We start from the raw sequence: 12,877 nt of genomic DNA, 5'->3' as shown, positions 1-12,877 counted from the left end.
AGTTTAGTCCAGACATTTCAACAGCTTGACTAAGCCTCATCACCAGTTAGCTGCCAAATTCAGTGGCTGCCAATACCACTAGTAGCTTTTAAAATACACCTGTTGCCAGCACTATGTTTGAGTCAAGAAGGCTAGACCTTTCTGGTCTACCCCAGTGGCTAAGATCTCTTTCAAAGGAGAATTATTTTTAGTATTACCTCATCATTTTTCCTTAAGAAAATGTTTTTCTGGGAAACTTCTCTCCTTACAGAGAAATTGCATTTACACTGATCGCAGTACATAACATCCCATCTGGGTTAGCCTAGGGAGAAAGAGTAGTTTCAATAATTGATATTACCTCTAATTTTTAATTTTGTGGGGCCAGTAAGATATACGAACAATAAAACATAACAACTTGGTGTAATCTGAGAGGTTTCAAGTGTAACAATCAAAAACCACTTACAGCAAAGTTAATCTAATAGTTAACGGTATGTATTGCATGGTAATTAGGTATAAACACTAAGCAGTTCATATAAAGGAGTATAATTAATGTGTTTCATGAAGCCAAACAAACATTTTTGGAGCAAGCTTGGTGGGGAGATGAATAGAAAAGCAGTTAAAGCTAGATTCTGCTCTAAAGATCCCTGCATCAGAGATCCTCTTTGGTCAGGTTTTTCTGGGTTTCCATTGGCATTTGCTCACAGCCAGGAGGCCAGTGGCCAGGAACAACTTTCCCTATCCACCACAAAGGTGATAAAAAGCTAAAGAGAAAAAGTGTGGTGGATTCAGATCTGACAACCTTCCCAACCTTTGAAACACTGTATGACTATTTAGCTCTAGCTTAGCAGTACTTGAAGGTGAAGAAATAGGACATATCAGAGCATTTCAATACTTTGGGCACCGTATAACCACTGATAAGGATTCTTCCTAGACAGTCTTTTCAGCTAGTAGGACTTCATGAGCTCATTTTGATCCATTTGACTATGAGTCAGTGTTCTCAAGGTGTATGTGTTTTGCTTTTACCAATGGAATACTTGGTCATAGATAATCTGTAGTTTATTAAAATACAAACAAACCAAAAACACCAAACTGGCTGGGCACAGTGGCTCATGACACTTTGGGAGGCCAAGGCGGGCAGATCATTTGAGTTCACGAGTTCGAGACCAGCCTGGTCAACATGGTGAAACGCTGTCTGTACTAAAAATACAAAAATTAGTCAGACGTGACAGCACATGCCTGTAATCCCAGCTACTCGGGAGGCTGAGGCAGGAGAATCACTTGAACCCGGGAGGCGGAGGTTGCAGTGAGCTGAGATCACGTCACTGTACTCCAGTCTGGGTGACAGAGCAAGATGTTGTCTCAAAAACAAACAAAACGAAAACAAAAACAAAAACAAAAAACCTTACACATACATCTGGTCTGAGGTTGACATGTCTTTACTCTGAGGATATCTGGTTATTTTTTTCCTGCAACATGTGCCTGTGTATGACGCAAGTGACACTGTTTCTATTTGACTGACAGATTTGGTGTGACCTGATAAAATGATCTGGTTCAAGTTCCAATTTCATTGACTTCATTCTTGCCTCCTTTCTTACCTGACATTCAATACATCAGCAAATTGTGTTTGCTCTTAGAGATGGAATCTCACCATTTTTACCACCTGTACTCTGGTCTGTCATCAATGTATTTTACCTGGATCATTACAATAGTCTTCTAACATCTACTTGCTCTTATGCTCAATCTGTTCTCCACAGTGCAGCTCTTCTCTCCCAACCCAAATCAGATTTGGTCACTCCTCCAATGGCTCTCTTTTTCCTTCAGAATAAATTTTAAAGGTTACAAGGTTCTACAACTATACCCTCCTTGTACCCTACTCCCTCTTCTGATTTAGTCAGCTGCTCTCCCACCGCTCACCGAATTCTAGCCTACAATGACCTCCTGCCTATTTCTCAAACATGCCAAGCCCACTTCCACTTAGGGTCTTTGCATTTGCTGATCCTTCTGTGTAAAATATTCTAACCCTGGGTAGCCAAATGGCTCATTTTCTCACTTCCTTAGTTCTCTGTTAAAATGTCAGAGAGATATTCCCAGACAAACATATTTAAAATAGCATCCTCCCTCCCCATGTCTCCTTACCCTGCTTTATTTTTCTATGACTCACCATCTGGCATAGTAGGTATTTATTGGCTTTTTTTTTTGGCCTTTCCCACTACAATATAAGCTCTATTGGAGCAGGCACTTTATATCTTGGTGAGCTGTTGTATCCTCATTCCTTAGAACATTGCCTAGCCCATTTACGAATACTTGTTGAGCCACATGAATCAAGGCCTCCTCTTAAGATCGTGAACATTTTCATTTATTTATTTATTTTTTTGAGACGGATTTTCGCTCTTTCACCCAGGCTGGAGTGAAGTAACGCGATCACTGCTCACTGCAACCTCCTCCCCGCCTCGAGTTCAAGCGATTCTTCTGCCTCAGCCTCCCCAGTAGCTGGGAGTATAGGCGCCTGCCACCACGCTCGGCTAGTTTTTGTGTTTTTAGTAGAGACAGGGTTTCTCCATGTTGGCCAGGCTGGTCTTGAATTCCTGACCTCAGGTGATCCACCCCTACCTGGCCTCCCAAAATGCAAGTATTACAGCCGTGAGCCGCCGCGCCCGGCCGTTTTTCTAAAAATAAACTTTCCAGATCTTAACTTCAAGGCTTTAACATTTTAAATGTTTGACCTATAACCTACTCATTCTTGGCTCTAATCTTTTTGGCAGGGAAGTTAAACTAGTGAGGCCTATGAACAACAGCAACCATTTAATGAGCATGTCTTATATGCCAAGCTTTGTGCTGAAGCACTTTGCTTTATCTCACTTAATTCTAACTATGGTCCTAGAGGCTGGTATTACAACTAATCTCCTTTTACAGAGGGTTACTGAGACTTGGAGAGGTTAAATAACTTGCAGCTAGGTTACAAAATTAATCACTGAGTTGAGATGAGAATTTAGGCATAGCCGACTCCATACTGCCTCCTAGCCGTCTCCTCCAGTAGTTCATGCCCTGTTACTTAAGTAGTGAAGTTGCTGGTGTCAAAGCATTCCTTTTGCAGTTTCCTGTACTAGGGTTCCGGGTGATTTTGCACATATTTATTTCAAAGATCCTCCGTACCACACCAGGGAGTTTACCTTTTGGAATGTAGTAAAAGCCACTGTCCTCTATGCTGGGACACTTTCATGCAACGTTTGCTTCGCCTAACTCAGGAAAACGCCTTTTGTTTTTGTTTTTGTTTTTTCCCATTTCCCTGCACTCCACATTAAACACAGAGGTAGTTTAAATCACCTGGTAAAAGAAGATGGGATCACAAACGCTGTGGTCCAGAAGAAAGGGAACCCATCAGTAAGTCTGTTACCGCTTGCAAGTGGGGGCACTTACACATAAAAGAAGAAAAAACAAGTTCTTAAAAAGCAGCGGACCATGGGTTCGGTGGGCAGTTGGCCTGAAGCCGGGGAAGAGGGCTCAGGGGGCCAGACGCGGTGCCCCGCACCACGCTAGGCCTGACAACCGGAAGAGAGGGGCCCCGGCTCCAGTAGGGAAACCGCCGAGGCTTCCCACACTTCAAGGAGCGCCAGGGACGCAGGCGGGAAGCCTCCATCGGGCAGCCGGCCGGGACCCACGGCGCGGGGAGGGGCCGGCGCCCGCCCCGCCCCTCTCCTCGGGGATGCCGGGATGTTTACACTCCTGACAGCGGCGGCCGCAGAAGGAGGAGCGGGAGTCGCGGGAGGATGGGCCGCCGCTAGGTTCGCACTCCGGACGCGCCTCGCAGTGCGCAGGGTGGGTGCCCCGCGCCTGCAGCGTCCGCCGGGGCGGCGCGGCGGGAGGTGGCCGATCAGCTCCGGGCCTTGCAGCCTCAGCCCCCGGTCCAGCGCGCTTTCCGACGGCGGCGCCGCGCCGAGCCACCCGCCCGCCCAAGGTCCCTCGCGGGCGGGAGAACGGAAAACTCCCAACTTCCTGGTGAGTCGCTGCCCAGGGTTCAGGCGCCCGGACCGGCCAGCTCCTGCCGGGAGGGGCCGCCTGCGGGAGTCGGGCCGGGAGAGGGAGGTCGGGACCGCGCGGGGCGGCCTCCTGGATCCACTCGCTAGGAGTAGGTGGGGCGGGGCGCGCCGCGCTCGAGACGGATGGGGGTTTCGGTCTTGTTCGTTGGCAGCGGTGGGAGGGGGCGGTAGGAAACTTCATACCTGGCACCGGCTCTGGAGGCCTGAGGCCGCCAAGGGCGCCGCGGTAACTAAGAAACTCAGCGGCCACTGCGGCGGCGGCGGCAACAGGTCTTTGGTTCCAGGACCTGAGGAACTTAAGCGAAGTCCCGCCTCCCGGCGGATGCTCATTGGCGACGTCGGTTATTTATCTCTCGCGGATTGGTGAAGTCCATCTGTCAGGATTCGGCAGCAGCCTGACTTAGGAAAGTGAAGTGCGCTGGGAGAGAGTGGGTGGTGGGAGCCGGCAGATAGGGGAGAATTCGAAGTGGCCTCAGAAGTACAGGGAGCGTGAGAGGTCTGTTGGAGAATGAGCTTGGAGAGACTCGGGATTACAAAATGTCGGAAAGAGGGATTGCGAGGCAATAGCGAACTTTGCTGGTGATGGTGGCAATGGAAAAGAAATTGAAAACTGAAGCCAAAGTCAGAAAAGGGGAGCCAAAGCAAAACAGAGAAAAGTGACAAGACCGTATGACCGCAGAACAGTGTAAGGAAGCGGGCACAACCTAGAGGATGCTGCCTTGAGAGCTAAAGAACTTCTGTTGCCTCTTTTACACTGTAGGCCTTCACTCCTAAAACCGCAGCATCCTCTAGTCTTGCACTGGGAGCTTACTGGGGTGGCGGAGAGATGATGTATTAGCCGATGAATCGTGTTCTCGCCTAGCTGTAGTCCTCACTGGGGAGAAATGCTAAAAATATACTTAGTTTACAGTAAGATACATGCTGCTGTCCTTGCGCAATTCTGGTGACTGAACTGAAAATCAGAAATACACAGAAATAAAATGGTTATTCTCCTTTGAGGTTAACGAGCTCAAGGATGCAATTGAAAACATCAAATTTCCATAGTTTGTAGAGCCTAATGTAGCCATCATAATTGGAACCACTGTTTCTAATTCCTCCTCCAAGGAATTTACAGTTTCAAGGGTATGCACACTCCCTCCAGGCGACAGCAGTATGTCTTGTCAGGTTGCATTAGAGAATTAAAGTACAGAGTATGTGTGTTATAAGTATGTTTTGTTCAGGACCTTAAGCTGCTGGTGGTGTGGTCGAAGAATGGCATAGTACTTGCACTCAAAAACTACAGAATGTTTGGGACAACCGGTCAAACCCTGAAAACGGTGAACAGTAAAACAAGAGATACAGTTAACCCTCCAATGCTTTGTGGCAAGTCTTGTTGAATGGCCGCTGAGTATTCTTGGTTTGTAACACTTGGTGATGGCCAAGTGCTCTTGAAACAGTTAACTTAAAATTTCAGCAGTTATTTTAGTTCCAGAGCAAGGAATCTTCTCTCTTTCGGCGAGATCCAGTCCACAGCTTGCTTCACTCCTAAAACAGCGGCATCCTCTATTTGGTCTCGCACGGCGAGCTGGCTGGGGTAGGGGAGAGGTGTTGGAGCTTTGAAAAAGCTTTGCCTCTCGGAGGACTCAAAGGGGCAGAAACTGTATGGGGCGAGAGGAAGGCCTGCGAAATAAAAAGGCAAAGGAACCCTTTAAGGAGGCTAGTTGCCTTCTCGGGGCCAGTGTGTGTGGGAGCTCGGGGACCCTCCCGGAGGTGCGGGCCTGAGATTCCGCTGGGTGGCGGGAGACTCCGCCCTCCAGAGGATTGACGGCCTTCGCAGCCAATGCGCAGCGAGGAACTCGCGTTCGGGAGGGCGGATACTTCCTACTCCAGCCCGGGGCTCGGAGAAGGCCGCATTAGTTCTTTCTCCAGGGATGTGTGCCGAGGGACATTAGGCTGAGGGCTAGCCGGGAGAAATAAATACATAAAGGGGGAGGGGGCTTAAGTTTTCCCTGAGCCATCCTAGGTGTCCCGTTTCGTGTTTCGGCTGCACCTAGAACTTAACTAGTTCTACTGAAAGTTTATATTAGATAAGAAGCGAAGTTGTTCAGCAGACTAAATATAGTCCATGTGACTGAGGGGGTTTTACTCTGCAATTATCTGAAAATGAAAACCACTAAATGTCAGAATCTAAATCGTTAGGCGTTTTCACAGCTTCTTGGGAATCTTTCCATGGTTAAAAATCTTACCAATTTAACAAGACGAACTTTATTTCCAAGCGTACAGCTCATTTTATAGTCTAAACTACTATTTATTTATTTAGATAATACATGTAGCACCCACCATTCCTTTCCCTCTTTCATATTTTCCTGTCTGGACAAATTCGAGTTCGTTTCCATCCCAGTAAAACAGCATTTACCCCAAGATTGAGGAAAGCACGTATGGTATGATGGCTGTGGACTAGTGGAGGAGGGGAGATTTGATGACTCTGTAGCTAACGTACCTGATTAATAAATTAAAAATCAGCATTGCATTGTAATGACCAGAAGTCCAGTGCAGTTACAGTTTGTGTAAATAAGTACTTAACCTCATAACGACCCTATCGCCCCAAATCTTTCCTGGTGCTTGCAGTTGATAGTTTCGGGCTCTTATTGTAAACGTTTAAGTATTCTTTTTTTCCCCTCAATTACTGCGAATTTAGTGAAATATAAACTTCTTTTTTTCACTTAAATATGTGGTCTGAGATGACATTAGAGACTTTTACGGTGTTTCCAGAACCAAACACTATTTTCCTAGCAACTATCTGATGTTGTAAGAATGTATCTCTGTAGTATTACAAACATCGCCACCATTCAGGGTACCTGAGAACTGGGCCTGAGAGCAGGGCCGGTAAGTGTTAGTGATTATGCACTTTTGGGCGGAAAAAAAAAGTTAAGTAGGTAATTCCAAAATTTCTTTCAGGTTTTGTTTCCCTTGATTTTTTTTTTTTTAATAGGCTTTAGTATTTTAAAAATGCACAGTGTAGTATTTAAAAAATGCACAGTGTAGCTGTAGCTGCAGCTGCACAAAACAGCACTCTGTCCTCATTCCCGGTTTCATTCACATTAAAATATTTACCCCTTCGAATAGTTGTTGGAAAATTACGAGGGTAGGTATTTCAGTGCATCGTTTATAAAACATATCAAACTTAATGTACGACTTAAGGGTGTCTTGGAAATGACATGTATGATTACTGTTTGCTCTGAATTGTTTTGTCAGCACTTCAGCATTTATATAAATATATAGCAAGATGTTTTAAGATGCATTTCTTTACTCTTTTGAGACTTTTTCAATTTAATTCTCCCCCCCACCCATTTTTATAGGGAATATGGATGAATAATGTTTGGTTACATAATTATAATCAAATATATGCATTTGTAGAACATAATGGTAGTTCAGAATTTTTAAATTGATACAATTCAATCTCAGAGTTATAAAACTTCTAAACTGCTGAGTTCTCCTTTGGTAATTAATAGTTTGATTATTCCTAGGTGTTATGTATTTTCACAATTTTTTTTTTATTCTGAAGAAAACACTTAGAGAATATACTTCGTGCTTTTCAGTGGGCAGTGGGAATGAGAAGGACAGATGATCATGAAGCGTTCCTTAATTAATATTTTTGAGCAGGGTAACTTCTTTTTTAACCTTTGTGAAAATAATTGCCCTGCCATACTATTTAGGTAATGAGGTTATACAGTGACTGGTTTTGTTGTAGTAGCTATCAAAGTGTTAAGCAGAACAATATATACATGAACAAAACTGATTTTTAGTGGTCTATAAAAATGATTTAGAAATACGTGTTTTAGGTTACGTAATGGAAATAGGCCTTTTTGTAAATCTTGTTACTACTCTTCTGTTGGTAGTAGGTAAGGGCTACTTTTTCAGTCCAGTCTGCTTTTTTGTAGACCAGTGGTTCACAAATTTTTTCTCTGAAGGGTCACATAGTAAATATTTCTGGCTTTGTGAGCCCTGTGATTGCATCTGCTGCCATTGTAGCCAAATACAGTACCTGACCAAGTAGGCATAGGTGTGTTCAAATAAAACTTTATTTATACAAATAGGCTGGTAGCTTCCCCCTGCTCTAGAAGATAATACCAGAGGTCTAAATATGGTGCTATGCCATTGACGTTGGGTTGATATGGAATTTTCCACAAGAGCGTTTTATATTTTGTTTTTGTCCTTATACTCTTGTGACAATTTGTTGATCTTCCACAGTTCCCTCAGAATAATGCCCAGCTATTCGTTTCCAAATTTTGTGTTTCATTTCAGAGTTTGTCAACATATGAACCTCTTTTAGGTTTATCCACCTTTTCAGGTTTCTTCACCATTCTTTGCTTCTGGGGGATCCCACTCCTATCCTGTGACATTGGATTAATGCCTCTCTGTGGCTCCCTGCTTCTTACTAAAGCGACATAGAATCTAATGTCAGTCATTTATCTTTACTAAATGAAAACTACTAGACAAAGAAACATACCAAAACTTACTCATCTGCTTCTTTGTCTAGTAGTTTTTATTTTAAGCCTACTGGTATGACTACCTTTGTCTACTTTAGAGGAAATTTTTGACATGAGCAAGAGGGTGGGCAAATTTTTTTCTTTTTAGGAAACATTAACTTAGTCTTTCATAAAAGACTTCCCTCCCCACTCCACCCCCTCCCCCAGTAAAAAAAATACTGGAAAGAGCCTGTGCGTTAGCAAAGGGCCTACAGTCAAGGCCTGGAGTAGAGGTACGTCTGACCTTTGCTCTGAAAAGAATTAGCTGTAGACTTACCTGGGTGTAGCTACTGAGCAGCATAGAGCAGAATGGAAAATGCAACAGCTTTGTAAAAATTACACAGTACACCAACAAATCAGCTGTCAATAAAGATTGTCTTTAGCTACATAGTTCTCCTGTTTACTCCTCTAATTTTTTTTTTTTTAAAAAGTGGAAAGGAATTTGTTACTGAACATTTAATAGTGTTTAATGGTTGTGAGGGAGTTTGAGCTTCCAGCAGAATATCCCAGTACCAGGACCCCAAGGGAGTTGCTGTCTCTTCTGTGATCAGAAGGCCACCAATCTAGGGCCATACAGCCACTGCTCTGATCAAGACACAGTTACAGTAAGAAAAATGCTGCTATTTGGGGGACCCTAGAACCATACCCTGCCCTATTATGGTCCTGGAAACAATGCTCTGGGCCCTGACTCTATACAGCCATTATTCAGAGAGATTGCAGGTTCTATTCTAGACCACTGCAATAAAGTGAATCTTGCAATAAAGCGAGTCAGATGAATTTTTTGGTTCCCAAGTGCATATGAAAGTTAGAGTTACACTATTCTGTAGTCTATAAAGTATGCAATAGCATTATGTCTAAAAATATACATAATTAAAAAATATTTTATTGCCAAAAAATGCTAATGATCATCTGAACCTTCAGCAGTTCGTAGTATTTTTGCTGGTGGAGGGTCTTGCCTCAGTGTTGATAGCTGCTAAATGATCAAGGTGATGGTCGCTGAAGGCTGGTGGCTGTCGCATTTTCTTAAAATTAGCCATAAAGCTTGCCACATCAATTGACTCTTTCTTTCATGAAAGATTTCTCTGTAGCATATGATGCTGTTTGATAGCATTTTACCCAGAGTAGAGCATCTTTTATAATTGGAGTCAATCCTCTCAAACCCTGCTGCTGCTTATAAGTTTATGGAATATTCTAAATCCTATGTTGTCGTTTTAGCCATGTTCACAGCATTTTCATCAGGAGTAGATTCCATCTTAAGACATCACTTTCTTTGCTCACTTATAAAAAGCGACTCCTCATCCGTTAAACTTTTATCATGGGATTGTAGCAATTCAGTTATATCTTCAGGCTCACTTTTAATTCTAGTTCTCTTGCTGTTTCCACCATATTTGTAGTGACTTCCTTCACTGAAATCTTGAATCCCTCAAAGTCATCCCTGAGGGTTGGAATCAACTTCTTCCAAACTCCCATTGACATTGATATTTTGACTTCCTCCCATGAATGACAATTGTTTCTAATGGCATCTAGAATGGTGAATCCTTTTCAGAAGGTTTTCAGTTTGCTTTGCCCAGATCTATCAGATTGATCACTGTTTATGACAGCTATAGATTTAAGAAATGTATTTCTTATTCTTAGATAAGAAGACTTGAAAGTGGATTATTCCTTGATCCATGGGCTGTAGAATGGATGTTGTGTCAGTAGGCATGAAAACAACATTAATCATCTTGTATATTTCCATCAGAGCTCTTGGTGACTAGGTACATTGTCAATTAGGAGTCATATTTTGAAAGAAATCTTTTTCTGAGCAGCCGGTCTCAACAGTGGGCTTAAAATGCTCAAAAAATCATGCTGTAAACCGATGTGCTGTTGCCCAGGTTTTGTTTTTCCACTTACAGCACACAGGCAGAGTAGATTTAGCATAATTGTTAAGGGCCCTAGGATTTTCAGGGGATGGTAAATGAGCATTGGGTTCACCAGCTGCGTCAGCCCTTAATGAGAGCCTGTTCTTGAAGCTTTGAAGCCAGGCATTGACCTCTCTCTAGCTATAAAAGTCCTAGATGGCATCTTTTTCAAATAGAAGGCTGTTTTATCCATATTGGAAATCTGTTGTTTAGTGTAGCCACCTTTATCAATGATCTTAGCTAGATCTTCTGGATAACTTGCTGTAGCTTCTACTTCAGCAATTGCTGCTTCAGCTTGCATTTTTATATGATAGAGATGGCATATTTCCTTAGACTTCATGGACCAACTTCTGTTAACTGCATTTTTTCTTCTGCAGCTTTCTCACCACTCTCAGCCTTCACAGAGCTGAAGAAAATTAGTGCCTTGCCCTGGATTAGGCTTTGATTTAAGGAAATGTGACTGGTTTGATCTTCTGTCCAGACCACTAAAACTTTCTCTGTCTCAGCAGTAAGGCTGTTTCACTTTCTTATTCATGTGTTCACTGAGTATCACTTTTTTCTTTGTCTTTTTATACAGATGTTTTACTTATTATAGAAGGTTTTAAACACATTCAAAATAAACAAAATAGTGTCATAGACCAGCTCCGAGCTTCAGCAACCACTGATAATGTACCATTTTGGACTAGCACTTTGAATTTCCTTCGAGAACTTCTCTTTTGCATTCACAACTTGGCTGTTTGACTCCAGAGGCCTAGCTTCTGACCTACTAGCTTCTGACCTGTCTTGACCTTTGACATGCCTTTCTCACTAAGCTTAATCATTTCCAGCTTTTGATTTAAAGTGAGAGATGGGTGACTCTTTCTTTCACTGGAACACTTGGAGGCCATTGTAGGGTTATTAATTGGCTTAATTTTCATTATTGTTGTGTCTCAGGGAATAGTGAGGCCCAAGGAGAGGGAGAGAGATGGGAACAGCTGGTGCAGTGAAGCAGTCAGAACATAACACCACGTATCATGAAGTTTACCGTTTTATTTGGACATGATTCATGGAGCCCCAAAACAAATCCAGTAGCATCAAAGATTGCTGATCACAGACCACCATAAAAGATATAATAATAGTGAAATAGTTTGAATTATTGCAAGAATATCCAAAATGTGACACAGAGCTATGAAGTGAGCACATGCTATTGGAAAAATGACACTAACAGACTAACTTCACATAGGGTTGTCACAAACCTTCAGTTTATAAAAAACACAATGTGTGAAGCACAATAAAATGAGATAGGCCTTCATTAGTTTCCTGTAACTGCTGTATCAAATTATTACAAACTGGATGGTATAAAACGACAAATTTATTCTGTCACAGTTCTGCAGGCCAGAAGTCAGAAGTCAGGGTGTTGACAGTGCCGTGTTCTCTCTGAAGGCTTAAGGGAGAATGTGGCTCATGCCTTTCTCTTAGCTTCTGGTGTTGGCAGCAGTCCTTGTCTTTCCTTGGCTTGTGGACATATCACTCCATTCTCTGCCTCTGACATGCAGGTTCTTCCTATGTGTTCTCACTTGTGTCTCTTCTCTACTTATAAGGACATCCTCATGACCTCATCTCTGCTGCTTATCACTCTTACACTTAAAATTCAACAAGCAGAATCTATGCTTTTCTATTCAGATTCTTTACTTTGAAAATATTTTTCAAATTTCTGATGTTTTTGGTCTTAACAGCAGATTTTAAGATTGTGCGGGGGTTGTGTCTGAAAGATAAAGGCACCCGAGGCATCTTATATGATATGCACTCAGTAGCATGATAATGATAATCACAGGATAGAAAATGCCACTTCAAGCAAGGTGAAAGAAAATAGTACATCTAAGTGTTAGTTTTAGTTCCTTCTCAACCAAACGGTCCCTTGTTACTGGGCTGCTTAGGCTGTGTGCTGTTCTCACCATTTTTGGCATTTTTACAAAATTTCTCTCAACTGGGTGTGAAAGCTTACCACTTCCCTTGCTCCTGAGGTGTTTTTTTTGCACACGGGCAAAAGCTCTTTGCCTTGCCACTTAGGGTTTTTGCCTCTAGTTACCATTACCTACCTGTGGTTCTCTATCTTGTTTCACAGCTCGACTGCACCAGACTTTCCTGTCTTGCATGTCTGGCCATGCTGGAAAGTGTTCAAGAACATTATGATGAGTAACCTGTTCCTTTTTCCATGACTGTCTTATTTCCATCTGGGACTTTGATAACAAGTGACAGGCACTTGAGTCCCTTCTAACTTCCCTCCTTGTCAGTAGATACAACCTTTGCGTCCAAGTGGTGATGCTCTTTATTCAAAAGCCTGTTTGACAATTTTAAAACTGTTTTCTACCAGCGATTTGTTTTCACCTTTTAAAAAAATTTGGAGTTTATAAACAGCACAAGCCCTTGTTGTTTATGACCATTTTCCCCTTCACTTTTATTTATTATAAGA

General features: G+C 42.7%; 1 protein-coding gene across 3 annotated transcripts in view; it reads left to right on the top strand.

Annotated features, from left to right (window-relative positions):
• The first annotated feature begins 3,676 nt into the window (after positions 1-3,676).
• NEK7 (NIMA related kinase 7) overlaps positions 3,677-12,877 on the top strand; it is a 145,026-nt gene continuing 135,825 nt past the window's right edge. Inside the window, exon 1 of one of the 3 annotated variants that reach the window (XM_025401716.1) lies at positions 3,677-3,975. The gene's annotated coding sequence lies outside the window, so the exon portion shown is untranslated. Of the gene's footprint in view, positions 3,976-4,488; positions 4,702-12,877 lie in introns of those variants that run through there. The other 2 variants (XM_025401733.1, XM_025401725.1) reach the window with 2 other exon arrangements.

The sequence above is a fragment of the Theropithecus gelada genome, chromosome 1 (assembly GCF_003255815.1).
Source record: "Theropithecus gelada isolate Dixy chromosome 1, Tgel_1.0, whole genome shotgun sequence".
Taxonomy (NCBI): Eukaryota; Metazoa; Chordata; class Mammalia; order Primates; family Cercopithecidae; genus Theropithecus; species Theropithecus gelada.
The sequence above is the reverse complement of the archived record's forward strand: the minus strand, read 5'-3'. Positions and strand labels throughout refer to the sequence as shown.